Genomic DNA, 13,614 nt, shown 5'->3' on the forward strand with positions numbered 1-13,614 from the left:
TCTTCTGGCCATAGCACACTGATGGCAAATTTCGCCGCACTGCCCTAACGAGTACGTCGTACGTCCCACTTTGATTTCTGCGGTTATTTCACGCAGTGTTGCCTGCCTGTTGCCACTGACAACTCTAGACAGACGCCGATGCGCTCGGTTGTTAAATGAAGGTCGTCGGCCACTGCGTTGTCCGTGGTGAAATCTGGTACTGCCTGTAATTTGGTATTCTAGGCACACTCTTGGCACAGTGGACCGCGGAATATTGAATTCTCTAGTGATCTCCGAAATTGAATGTCTCTTATGTCTAGCTCCAACTACCATTCCGCGTTCAACGTATGTTAATTCCTGTCGTACGACCATGATGACGCCGGAAACATTTTCACGCGAATCATCTGAATACAAATGACAGTTACTCACATGCACTGCCCTTTCATACCTAGTGCACACGATACTACCGCCATACGTACATCGCTATCCCAGAGAATGAAGGTTTCTTCCTTCTGCAGTTTTGGAACCAATGGTGCTCGGACTGACAACAGAAATGACTGGTCATCACCACCCGGAACAACGGTTACGTCGTCTCGTAGAAGCGCTTAAAAGCCTTCCGTCAAAGGTCGAGAGCACCTTGATTCCGTCAAAAATAATACTCTATACCTTCAACCGCTTCAAAGCTGTGAAAGTATAAAGAATTATGTCTCTAGGCATGACTGCCTCATCTTACATTTTCTTATTTCTCCAAACGAGGGCTGCTGAATTTTGTACTATCGTTCTATATCAAGTTACTCCGGATAGCTTCGGATGTTTCATGGCTGTTCGTGTTTCCTGTGGTTTGTTGGGAATTGTGTAAACGAGCGGTAGCGACGTGCCCCTGTCTGTGCGCAATATGTTACATTTACTTACGAGTATGTTCAACTGACAATCCCCACATCAGTTGTCGGATCCTCTGTGGATCTTACAGCATTTCACTACAGCCTCCTGGCGTTGCAGCCTTCCTAAAGACAACAGCAGCGTCGGTGGATGGCCTTGCGTTGCTTCCAAAATTATTCACAAGATAATGTTGTTTATGATGAGTGTACTAACATAGCAGCGAATTGTTGTGAAGTTTCAACTGAAATTTCGAAAAATTTCCACTGAAACCTATCTTTTACTAAAAGAAGTGTATAGTGAAGCTGTTTATCACGTTCACGGGTTTCTGAGTGGTTCACGCGTTTCGAAGATGATCAAGAAGGCGGAGAAGGTGACTCACGCCCGGGACGCCTTCAACGTCAAAAATGGATGGAAATATCAAACAAGTGGGTAATTGATTCGACCTGACCGTCGGCTGTGTATCTAATCGATCGCCGAAGCAGTAGGAATTGACAGACTATTAAAGGCAAATTTTACATTACCAATTTAACATGAGAAAAGTGTGTGCTAATCTGGCACCGAAAATTCTCACGATCGGATAAGGAGGTCGTGAAAACGTTTTTATTGACACTTTGAACACTACTGAAAATAATCCTAATTTCTAGGAATGAGTGATAACATGACAAGAATCTGAGTTTTTCATTTATGACCTAGAAACTAAGCGCCAATCCAAGTATTGGAAGCAAATCTAGATTGAAAGCGATGATAATTTTGTTTTTATATTCATGGAATTGTGTATGTTCATTGGATTTCTGAAACTCAAACTACTAATCAACATTACTACTTTGGGTTCTTGCGCAGCTCAGAAAGAAAACAAGAAAAAGAAAAGACCCGAATTGTGGAAGAACAAGCCATGGGGTTTGCACAAGACAACGCACCGGCTCTTACCGCATTGCCTGTTAAAGAGGTTTGTAGGAAAGGACAGAATCCCAGTTTAGACCACCCACCTTATTCGCCTGACCTAACACCATGTGACTTATCTATTCCCCATGGTCAAATCTGCAATAAAAGGTACAAGATTCCAGTGCGTTGAAGCAGTGAAAGAAAAAGCGGCACGCATCATCAAGAAGCGCACAGAGAAAGACTTACCACCAACCGAAAAGTCGCATGGAGAGACGCAGTATATTGAGGTTGACAGCAACGAAATGTGTGTTTTTGAAATAAAATATCTTACAGCAACAGTCCCGTTATTTTATAGCCACATCTCGTACCTAAAGCAAACAGCCGACAAAATAACACTGCCTTGGGGTACTCCTAAATCACATCACAAATCTGCATACAGATACTCGGTAAGTTCGTTATTTTTTCACTAAAAGACAGGGTAGAAATTACGTTTGCGAAACACTCAAAGACAATTGACCACAGAATAGATACATTTAATCTTGTGGCTCTTCAACCTCAGTCGTCTAGATGACGTTTTTATTTTATTTTAAAGAAAGTGCAAAATTGTTGACACATAGTACGCTTCAAGCGCGGAGTGTGATCAGTGCTCCATTTACAGGGTTCGAATAAAGCGCATATCAAGTGTGCAGCTGCAACCGAGCAAAGGATGGACGCATCCGTTGACGCAGTTAAGCAATGCAAGTTGAAATCGGTGAAATCTCACGGTACAGACGTTAAATGTTCGTCGCATAAAAAGCTGCGAAATAATCACGCCGACTCATGTGACAGTGGGCAAGAGAGATGAAGACATGCCGCTTTAAAGAGACTGCATGACACATGTGAAAGATGTCGGGAGCAGCAGTTCGTGAGAAAAAATTTGGGCTGTATAATGAAGCACAGCAAAAACAGTTTCAGCCTGTGAAGTAATACGCAACGGAATAATACTGGGAGCAAAGCACTATCAATTAATCCTTTAGTATCACTTATATAAAAACACAAAGAATTGTGGGGAATTATGATGTTCTTCGGCCTACACTGTGTGACGATACGCAGAGGTAACTTGCCGGTAACTTATGCTCAATTGTTGAACTGGCAGGACGTGAGGCGATATGCGCTACAGTATTGAAATCGTGGACTTCCTTCGAAAAAAATGACATTTTCGCTAGAAACCCGTTCCGGTAACTTCTGTAGCTCAAATCCGACGCGGGAGATAAAAACCTGTGGAAATTTGTTTTAAATTTGCTTATTTCATCAGAGGATTGATATTCCCACGTGATCATATTTGACCAAGGGTGAGAGCTGGAGAAACCCTGGGCTTCATGGGCCAGAGATAATAATGCGACCGACCGTCTCATTTAACTAATGATGATGATTGGTTTCTGTGGCGCTCAACTGCGCGGTTATCAGTGGCCTTACAAAGTCGCAATTCTTTCTCTGTCCAATCTAGCCACTGTCACGAATGATGACGACGATGATGAAATGATGAGGACAATACAAACTCCCAGTCCCCGGGCAGAGAAAATCTCCAACCCGACCGGGAATCGAACCCGGGACCCCGTGGCAGCAATGCTAGCCATTAGACCACGAGCTGCAGACATTTATCTGATAACGATCGCTTCTTGCGAATGTTTTACAACGACGACGAGAAAGTAAAGAACACGTCCTGTCATCGTACTGCTCAAGATTTTTTTCCTTTTAATGTACGTTGCTTTTCTGTCTATCGTCTGAAGAGCGCGGCTCTTCATAAAGAGATATATTGATTAGGTGACTACCAGTTTATGTGGAAATTCTCTGTCTGTCGTCTGAAGAGCATGGCCCTGCATAGATGTAGTGATTAGGTGACTACCGGCTTATGTGGAAAAAAACATGAACACCCACTGAAATTAAAGCAGTTTCTTGAAGTGTAAATTCCATTAGCACACGTTAATTTCCAACCAATATAAATATTTTAAGAAAAGCCCTGACTGCCTTTCCGTTGTAAATAGCACGCAGAAAAACTGAACTACATCAGTTTCAAGCTAAGTTTTTGCGACACTAAGCACAAAGATTTAGCAAAAAAATTATTTATAATGACACTTGGTGTGAGTACGGTGCAACCAGTACATTACATAAGTGGTAAAACTGACGATTCAAAAACGTTTAAGGATATACAGAGGACACAATAGCTGAGAACAGATTATAGCACTTGACAATAGTCTGCTACAAATTCGTTCTATGCGAGAGAACTTTAAAACGAATTCTAGCTTACGCGCGATAGAAGTGGAAGAAATCAAAGGATTTTTCGTACCCTACGATAGTTTTAAAAAAATGGAAACCTCACGTAGTTTTCTGTCACCTATCTATTTACCTATATCTGCGGGGGCCTGCTCAAAGTAATGCTTCCGAATTTATGTGGAAACTCTTTCCGCCTTTTTAAATAAAAGAAACATTATTAACATACTACATCTTTGTTATTCATGTCTGCATATTTGCCGCGAGAGGGCTCCAAATTGTAGCGTGTAACTTGACTAAGTCGGGTCGTGAGAAACAGTGTGCTGTAATAGTGTTTCGAATTCGAAGAGCTCGTACACATACGGAACACCCTCTCCTTCCGCAGGACAATGCCAGACCACACACGAGCACTCCGATATCCGCAAGAATCTGACGCCTTGGGTTCACCGTAATCGATCGTTCTCCATACGAGTCCCCACTTGGCCACATCCGACTTTAAACTGTTTCCAAAACTTAAAGAGCTTTGATAGTGATGAAGCGCTGAAGGCACAGATGAGGTTGTGGCTCTGTCAACAAAGACTTTCTACAGTGCCGGTATCAACAAACTGGAGTCTCGTTGGAAGAAATGTGTTCGTTGCCAGGGTGACTATGTGACTATGTTGAAAAACAAATATGTAGATACGAAGAAAAAAGATGTAGAATTTGTTACGTTCATTTTATTGAAAAAGCTTTAAGAGTTTTTCACAAAAAAAAAATTCCGGAGGCATTACCTTTCAGCACACCCTCGTAGTTCTGTCATGTATCAGTTTACCTGGCTCCAACCAAAGTGTGCATGGGTACCAGGTGGTCATGCGATGCCGATCGAACACTGCGTCATCCTTCGATGGGGGGGGGGGGGGGGGGGGCGATCGGGAGCGAGAAGGCGTCATTACCACACTGCTCTAATAGCCGTTAATGCTGGCTTTTCCAACACTTCTCGTTCCAGTAATTTCTTAATTGTCCGCACACGTCTGAGCACATTCTCGTTCCAGTTCTGCCACCAAGGAAAATTCACAGTCGAAGAGTATTTCCGTCTTATGTAAGACAGAGGAGATTTTTTTTTTTTTTATTCAGACGTGTTTAGCACTTAATAGGCTCTGTGCTGCTCGTTTTGTTTATTATTCTGTCTGACGGAACGCTGTTATTTTGTGCTGGTAGTTTTCTATGGGCCACAGGCTTCTTTATACAGCTTGTCGGCCGCCTTCTGTGACCGAGCGGTTCTAGGCGCTGCAGTCCGGAACCGTGCAGTTGCTACGGTCGCAGGTTCGAATCCTGCCTCGGGCATGGACGTGTGTGATGTCCTTAGGTTGGTTAGGTTTCAGTAATTCTAAGTCTAGGGGACTAATGACCTCAGATGTAAAGTCCCATAGCGCTTAGAACAATTTGAACCACACAGCTTGTCAGTTTTCAGATGATGTCGTTTACCATTGATTAATACGTGTTAGAGCACTTATTTTGTACACTACCACTTTATTAACATGTATTAAAGAATTTTATTTTATTACGAAGACAAGTGGTTACTGCGGTAAGCTAGCATGTTACTGTAGCTATACTGTGTGGTAGTACCAACAATCTGGACGTGCATAACTTTCCTGCCTTTGAAACTAACACAAAGTAGAATACTACGAATACTCTCCCTGCAATAAAAAAAAAAATTGGCACATTAAAATAAGCTTGCACTTACTGAAGTAAGCTTTAAAACACGCGAAGAAGGAATTATCCGAATGTGATGTACATTAACACACAAATGATAATTTCGGAGAAATTGGGCGATTTGTTCAAGAGTAAGAGCTTCGCAACCTGAGCAAGTCAATAACTTATTGGTCCACCTCTGGCCCTAATGCAAGTAGTTACTTGGCTCGGCACTAATTGATAATGTTGTTGGATGCCCTTCTGAGGCATATCGTGCCGAATTCTGCCCGACTGGCTTATTAAATCTTCAAAATCCCGAGATGGTTGGAGGGCCCTGCCCATAAAGCACCTGAAGCTCTCAATCGGGGTGAGATTCGGCGACCTTGCTGCCAAAGATAGGATTTGACAGCCACGATGACAACAGTAGAAACTCTCGCCGTGTAGGAGTGGGCATTATCTCACTGAAATGTAAGCTCAGGATGGTTGCCATGAAGGACAACAAATCGAGGGACCCCTAAGCTATCAATCACTCCTGGTTGTCGGGTCTTATGGCGGGCGGCAATCAGGTTGGTGTCCCACCGCTGTCCGACGTGTCTGCAGACGTGTCTTCGATGTCGAATCTCATTGACTGGAGTAGTTAGTTTTCAGTGAAGAGTCCCACTTTGAACCGAGTCCCGACGACCAACGAAAACATGTCTGGAGACGCTCCGGGGAGCGGTGGGATACATCAACTTGACTTGTCGCCCGTCATGCTGATAATAAGGCTTATTCTACATTTACAACATACAAGTTTGTTTCTATCTTGTTCGTCATAATTATATCTTTTAATTTTATAGCAAATTTGCGTGTATCAGTCCCTGGTTAGTTATCCGAGACTTTATTAGAGCACAATATGGTGGGAATTGAAGCCTTTGCATCAGTAACCAGCAAAACTAATCATTACACTACGGCGGAAGTTGCCTGGGGAGATAAAACGCAGGTTTTCTTGAAGACTACAGTGTCGCTATCGCTGCATGTTGCTGCATAGAACGACAATACAATCGAAAGGAAAACAATGTACACGTAGCATAATTTTTTTCTCACGTCTGTAAGAGGTCAGAGGCAATGACGGCCGTTGCACGGTATGAACTAGCTGATTCTAAGCGTATCCGTTCGCGGTGGACAATATACTGCGAAAATGGAACCTACGGCATTTGAAAATAATGAATCAGCAGCCAGTTAATCACAAAAACATCAACTAAATATTCTAAGTAATCAACACCTTAAAAATTATGATTTATTCCTAAAAAAGAGGGAAGCACTCGGAGACTAAAGAGAATCCTCGTGCCACTACTGGTGAGAGTCCCGCCATGAGAACATTTTATCTTTCTCAATATAGAATTCGAAATGTTATATATAACGCAACAAACGTAGCTCTCAATATCCAGACGAATATAATTTGTTTTGATTAACTAATTTCCGGATTTCTTCGTGTCTATATACGTTCGAGATACTGTCTTCGAGATAGCAAATTTGTCCATTTACACCAATAGCGCAGTAATGATACAAATAGGAACTGCTGGGCAAGTACAGAGCCCATAACAAAAATGTGACGAAATCAAAAAACGAATGATCGTCGGAAGGACTGACTCAGCATATAGGAAAAAAAAAAAAAAAACTTCGCTGGCATTAAAAGCAAGGGCGGTAAAATTAAGAGTGCAATGGGAAATCCATTGTTTTAAACACAGAGGAAAAAGCGGTTAGGTGGAAAAAGTACATTAACGGCCTCTAGAGGAGGAGAACTTGTCTGATGACTTGATAGAGGAAGAAACTGGAGTCGATATAGAAGACATAGGGGATCCAGTATTAGAAAATCAGAATTTGGTAGAGCTTTGAAAGGGATACGTAATATTCCATAGGAATTTCTAAAATCATTGGGGCAAGTGACAACCAAACTACTATTCAAATTGGTGTGCAGTATCTATGAGACTGGCGACGTACCTTTAAGACTTTCCGGAAAAAAAAAATCACCCACAAAATTCCGAAGATGGCTGGGTAGATACATGTGGAAACTCACGATCAGTTTAACATCTCCCGCAGCCAAGCTGCTGATGAGAATAATATACACGTAAAAGGAAACTGAGAATCTGATTGATGACGTTCGGTTTTGGCTTTGGGAAAGGTAGAAGTACCAGAGAGGCACTTCTAACTTTGCGTCTGATAATGGAAGCAAGACTGAAGAGAAATCAAGATACGCTCACAGTATTTGACTGGAATACCAAGAACGAAGCGCTCGGATTACAAAGCGTGTAAGGCAGGGACACAATATATAGCCCCCCCCCCCCCGTCCCCCCCTCCCAACTATCCAATCTACACATCGAAGAACCAATGAGGGAAATAAAAGAAGGGTCAAGATTGGGATTACAATTCAGGGTGAAAGGATATAAACTACTGAAAGGATATAAACTACTAAAAGGATATAAACTACTGAAAGGATATAAACTACTAAAAGGATATAAACTACTAAAAGGATATAAACTACTAAAAGGATATAAACTACTAAAAGGATATAAACTACTAAAAGGATATAAACTACTAAAAGGATATAAACTACTAAAAGGATATAAACTACTAAAAGGATATAAACTACTAAAAGGATATAAACTACTAAAAGGATATAAACTACTAAAAGGATATAAACTACTAAAAGGATATAAACTACTAAAAGGATATAAACTACTAAAAGGATATAAACTACTAAAAGGATATAAACTACTAAAAGGATATAAACTACTAAAAGGATATAAACTACTAAAAGGATATAAACTACTAAAAGGATATAAACTACTAAAAGGATATAAACTACTAAAAGGATATAAACTACTAAAAGGATATAAACTACTAAAAGGATATAAACTACTAAAAGGATATAAACTACTAAAAGGATATAAACTACTAAAAGGATATAAACTACTAAAAGGATATAAACTACTAAAAGGATATAAACTACTAAAAGGATATAAACTACTAAAAGGATATAAACTACTAAAAGGATATAAACTATAAGATTCTCTGAGGACATTGCTATCCTCAGTGAGAGAAGAGAAGAATTAAAGGATCTGTTGAATGGAATGAAGTGTAATGAGAGTAAATTGTGAAGACTAAAGGAATGAGATATACGAGAAATGAGAATATATAGCGAGAAATTTATCAAAACTGGAGATCACAACGTAGACGAAGTTAAGAAACTCTGCTACCTTGGAAGTGAAACAACCCATGGCGGACGAAGAAAGGACACACGAAGCGGACTAGCACAACCGAAGAAAGCATTCCTGGTCAAGAGTAAGGAAGACATTTCTGAGAATATACGTTTGAAGCACAGCATTGTAAAGTAGTTAATTATGGATAATGGGAAAACCAGAACAGAAGAGAATCGAAGCGTCTGAGATGTGGTGCTGCAGAAGAATGTTGAAAATCTGGTGGACTGTTAAGATAAGGCAGGATCGGCGAAGAGAGGAACATGGGGAAAACACTGACGAGAAGTGATAGGACGTCTGTTAAGACATCAGGGATTACCTCCATTGTACTAGAGGGAAGCGTTGAGGGGAAAAACTGTAGGGAAAGACAGATCTTAAAAAAAGTGGACATGGGCTGTAAAATGCATACTGTAGGAGCTATGAGCACCTGTTCAGTGGAAGTGTTGCGAAGATGAACAATTGTTCACAGCTCTAAAGGTATGCATTTTAAATCCCGTGTTTACACGACTTTTTTGCTTCGAATGACCCTTCGTGGCATATCCCAGAATATGAAGCATTCCTCCTGGGACACTAGTATAAGCAAACACATTTCAGAAACTTGTGGCTTTCAACCAGCATCGTGATGCTGAGTTCGAAGTCTCTTGTTTTCCGTAATTAAAGTATTGAACTCTTTGCTGTTAGGGTTTTTATTTAATTTTTCCCAATTTTCTCACTTTCTGTGGGACTGTGTGGGACAAGGCTATTTAGTATTAATAATTTCCTACTTATATCTTAGCGAATGCCAGTTTATGTAATAGATATTTGAATAGCTGTTCAGAACGATACATCTAAGGTGTCATGGACGGCCGATATCATAATATTATTATTATTATTATTTCTTTCCTTTCTCAGACGTTATGTCTGGTTAAAAATGGAAAGTGACGCGGACCTTGATCAAGCGTGACTTCCTTTTAACTATACGGTATATGTTACATTGCATTTAGGAACTTTCAGGTAACTGAACATGTATCAATAATTACAGATTTCTGTAGCTGTATGTATAAGTTTGGATGTAGCTGTATTGCGTTGTACTGCTGGATATTGGGTGGGATGACTCCTGTAGTTGATAGTATAATTGGTATAATGTCAACTTTATCCTGATGCCACATGTCCTGACTTCCTCAGCCAGCTGGATGTATTTTTCAATTTTTTCTCCTGTTTTCTTCTGTATATTTGTTGTATTGGGTATGGATATTTCGATTAGTTGTGTTGATTTCTTCTTTTTATTGGTGAGTATGATATCAGGTTTGTTATGTGGTGTTGTTTTATCTGTTATAATGGTTCTGTTCCAGTATAATTTGTATTCATCATTCTCCAGTACATTTTGTGGTGCATACTTGTATGTGGGAACATGTTGTTTTATTAGTTAATGTTGTATGGCAAGTTGATGATGTATTATTTTTGCTACATTCTCATGTCTTCTGGGGTATTCTGTATTTGCTAGTATTGTACACCCGCTTGTGATGTGATCTACCGTTTCTATTTGTTGTTTGCAAAGTCTGCATTTATCTGTTGTGGTATTGGGATCTTTAATAATATGTTTGCTTTAATATCTGGTGTTTATTGTTTGATCCTGTATCGCAATCATGAATCCTTCCGTCTCACTGTATATATTGCCTTTTCTTAGCCATGTGTTGGATGCGTCTTGATCGATGTGTGGCTGTGTTAGACGATACGGGTGCTTGCCATGTAGTGTTTTCTTTTTCCAATTTACTTTCTTCGTATCTGTTGATGTTATGTGATCTAAAGGGTTGTAGAAGTGGTTATGAAATTGCAGTGGTGTTGCCGATGTATTTATATGAGTGATTGCTTTGTGTATTTTGCTAGTTTCTGCTCGTTCTAGAAAGAATTTTCTTAAATTGTCTACCTGTCCATAATGTAGGTTTTTTATATCGATAAATCCCCTTCCTCCTTCCTTTCTGCTTAATGTGAATCTTTCGGTTGCCGAATATATGTGATGTATTCTATATTTGTGGCATTGTGATCGTGTATATGTATTGAGTGCTTCTAGGCTGTGTTACTCCATTTCACTATTCCAAATGAGTAGGTCAATATTGGTATAGCGTAAGTATTTATAGCTTTTGTCTTGTTTCTAGCTGTCAATTCTGTTTTCAGTATTTTTGTTAGTCTTTGTCTATATTTTTCTTTTAGTTCTTGTTTAATATTTGTATTATCGATTCCTATTTTTTGTCTGTATCCTAGATATTTATAGGTATCGGTTTTTCCATCGCTTCTATGCAGTCGCTGTGGTAATCCAATATGTAATCTTCTTGTTTAGTGTGTTTTCCCTTGACTATGCTATTTTTCTTACATTTGTCTGTTCCAAAATCCATATTTATACGATTGTTGAATACTTCTGTTATCTTTAGTAATTGGTTGAGTTGTTGATTTGTTGCTGCCAGTAGTTTTAGATCATCCATGTATAGAAAATGTGCGATTTTGTGTTGGTATGTTCCAGTAATATTGTATCCATAATTTCTATTGTTTAGCATGTTGGATAGTGGGTTCAGAGCAAGGCAGAACCAGAAAGGACTTAATGAGCCTCCTTGGTATATTCCACACTTAATCTGTATTGGCTGTGATGTGATATTATTTGAATTTGTTTGGATATTAAGTGTGGTTTTCCAATTTTTCATTACTATGTTTAGGAACTGTATCAATTTAGGATCTACTTTGTATATTTCCAATGTTTGTAGTAACCATGAATGGGGTACACTATCAAAAACTTTTTGGTAATCAATGTATGTATAGTTGTTTAGTTTTAGCTTGATATGTCACTTCTGCATCTATTATCAGTTGCTCTTTACATCCTCATGTTCCTTTGCAACAGCTTTTTTGTTCTTCATTTATAATTTTGTTCTGTGTTGTGAGTGTCATTAATTTCTGTGTATTGACTGAAGTTAATATTTTGTATATTGTTGGTAGGCTTGTTATGGGGCGATATTTAGCTGGGTTTGCTGTGTCTGCTTGATCTTTAGGTTTCAGATAGGTTATTCCATGTGTAAGTGCATCAGGGAATGTGTATGGGTCTGCAATGTAACTGTTAAATAATTTAGTTAGATGTGAATGTGTTGAGGAGAACTTCTTTAGCCAGAAATTTGCTATTTTATCTTTTCCAGGGGCTTTCCAATTGCGCGTAGAATTAATTGCTCGGGTGACTTCATGTTGCAAAATTACCACTTCAGGCATTTGTGGTATCATCTTGTATGTGTCTGTTTCTGCTTGTATCCACCGTGCATGTCTTATGTTGTACTGGGTTTGACCATATGTTGCTCCAGAAGTGTTCAATGTCTGTTATGTTTGGTGGATTGTCTATTTTAATGTGTGTGTTATCTACTGTCTGGTAAAATCTCTTTTGGTTTGTGTTGAATGTTTGGTTTTGTTTCCTTCTATTTTCACTTTTTTTGTATCTTCTAAGTCGTTTGGCCAATGCTTGTAACTTCTGCTTCTTTTCATCTAATTGCTCTATCGCTTCTTGTTGTGAGATTTTACCTAACCTTTTTCGTTTTTTGTCTGATATTTCATTTCTTATAAATTGTGTTAGCTGTCCAATGTCTCTTCTCAGTTTTTCCTATTCTGATCTGTAGCCTGTGTTGCCATGCTGGTTTTGTGGGTTTCTTCTGTGTGTTGGTTTGTTCTGATCTCTGCCTAGTGTGTATATTCAGTGTAGTGAGTGCTCCTATATAAACCAGTAGTTGTAACTCTTCCATAGTTGTGTTTTCATTTATTTTGTTGTGTATGATTGTGTTGATAGTTTTTATTGTTGTTTCGACTTGTGGGTTATTTGGCGGTCTATTCAAGACTGGTCTAATGTCTGTATTTGTGTCTTTGTATTCTATATATGTCAGCTGAGATTTTTCTTCTCTATCTAACATGTGTGTCACTTCATGTTCTATTTGTGCTTGTTCGGATTGTTTAATTGATGCGTGTTGTTCTCGGTTTGTTTGCTCTGGGATGTTTGAGTCCATTACTGTATTTTCTTCTTCTTCTTCTGATTGCATATTATTTTGTTCCAGTATCTGTTGTACTTGTTGTTTGATGTTTTCTAATTCTGACTGGGGTATCCTGTTATTTTTTACTATACACGGGTCTGATCAGCTAGTCGTTGTCCTGTTAAAAATTTTAATTTTGGGTATCTGGTAATAAATGTTGTGTATACTTGTGATCTGTATCCAGTTGTGTTGGTTTCTAAGTTTGTTGCTTGGTAATAACAGAACATGAGGTGTCGGTTAACTTCATCAGACCATCTCATCCTCTGTCTTTGTTTTCCTTCTAGGGTGGTTGCAGGAAGCATGTCCTGCAAAACACCTCTATTTGGATTTAAATAATTTTCCGTGTGGCTAGCAGTGTCGTTACCATTGTGGACGGGCATAGGGCTCAAGCGTCGTCCCCGACCATGACGGCGCTTGTCCGAGGCTTCTTTAGTTCTGTCCTGAACCAACTAATCACATTAAAAGGGGGGTTAGCCCTATTAGTGGTTTGTTCTTTTCGTCGCCTTTTACGACTGGCAGAACATACCGGAGGCATATTCTTTTCCCGGGTCTCCACGGGCATTATTATTATTGTTTCTTTTCTCAGACGTTATGTATGGTCAAAAATAGAAAGTGACGCGGACCTTGATCAAGCGTGAGTTCCTTTTAACTGTACGGTATAAGTTACAATGCATTTAGGAACTTTC

The 13,614-nt window shown here is 39.4% G+C and overlaps 1 protein-coding gene across 3 annotated transcripts in view; it reads right to left on the bottom strand.

Annotated features, from left to right (window-relative positions):
* Positions 1–13,614, bottom strand: part of LOC124777848 (suppressor of hairless protein) — a 213,019-nt gene that overhangs the window by 27,020 nt on the left and 172,385 nt on the right. The gene's annotated exons all lie outside the window — the stretch shown is intronic.

Source organism: Schistocerca piceifrons, chromosome 2, assembly GCF_021461385.2.
Source record: "Schistocerca piceifrons isolate TAMUIC-IGC-003096 chromosome 2, iqSchPice1.1, whole genome shotgun sequence".
In the NCBI taxonomy this organism is placed as follows: Eukaryota; Metazoa; Arthropoda; class Insecta; order Orthoptera; family Acrididae; genus Schistocerca; species Schistocerca piceifrons.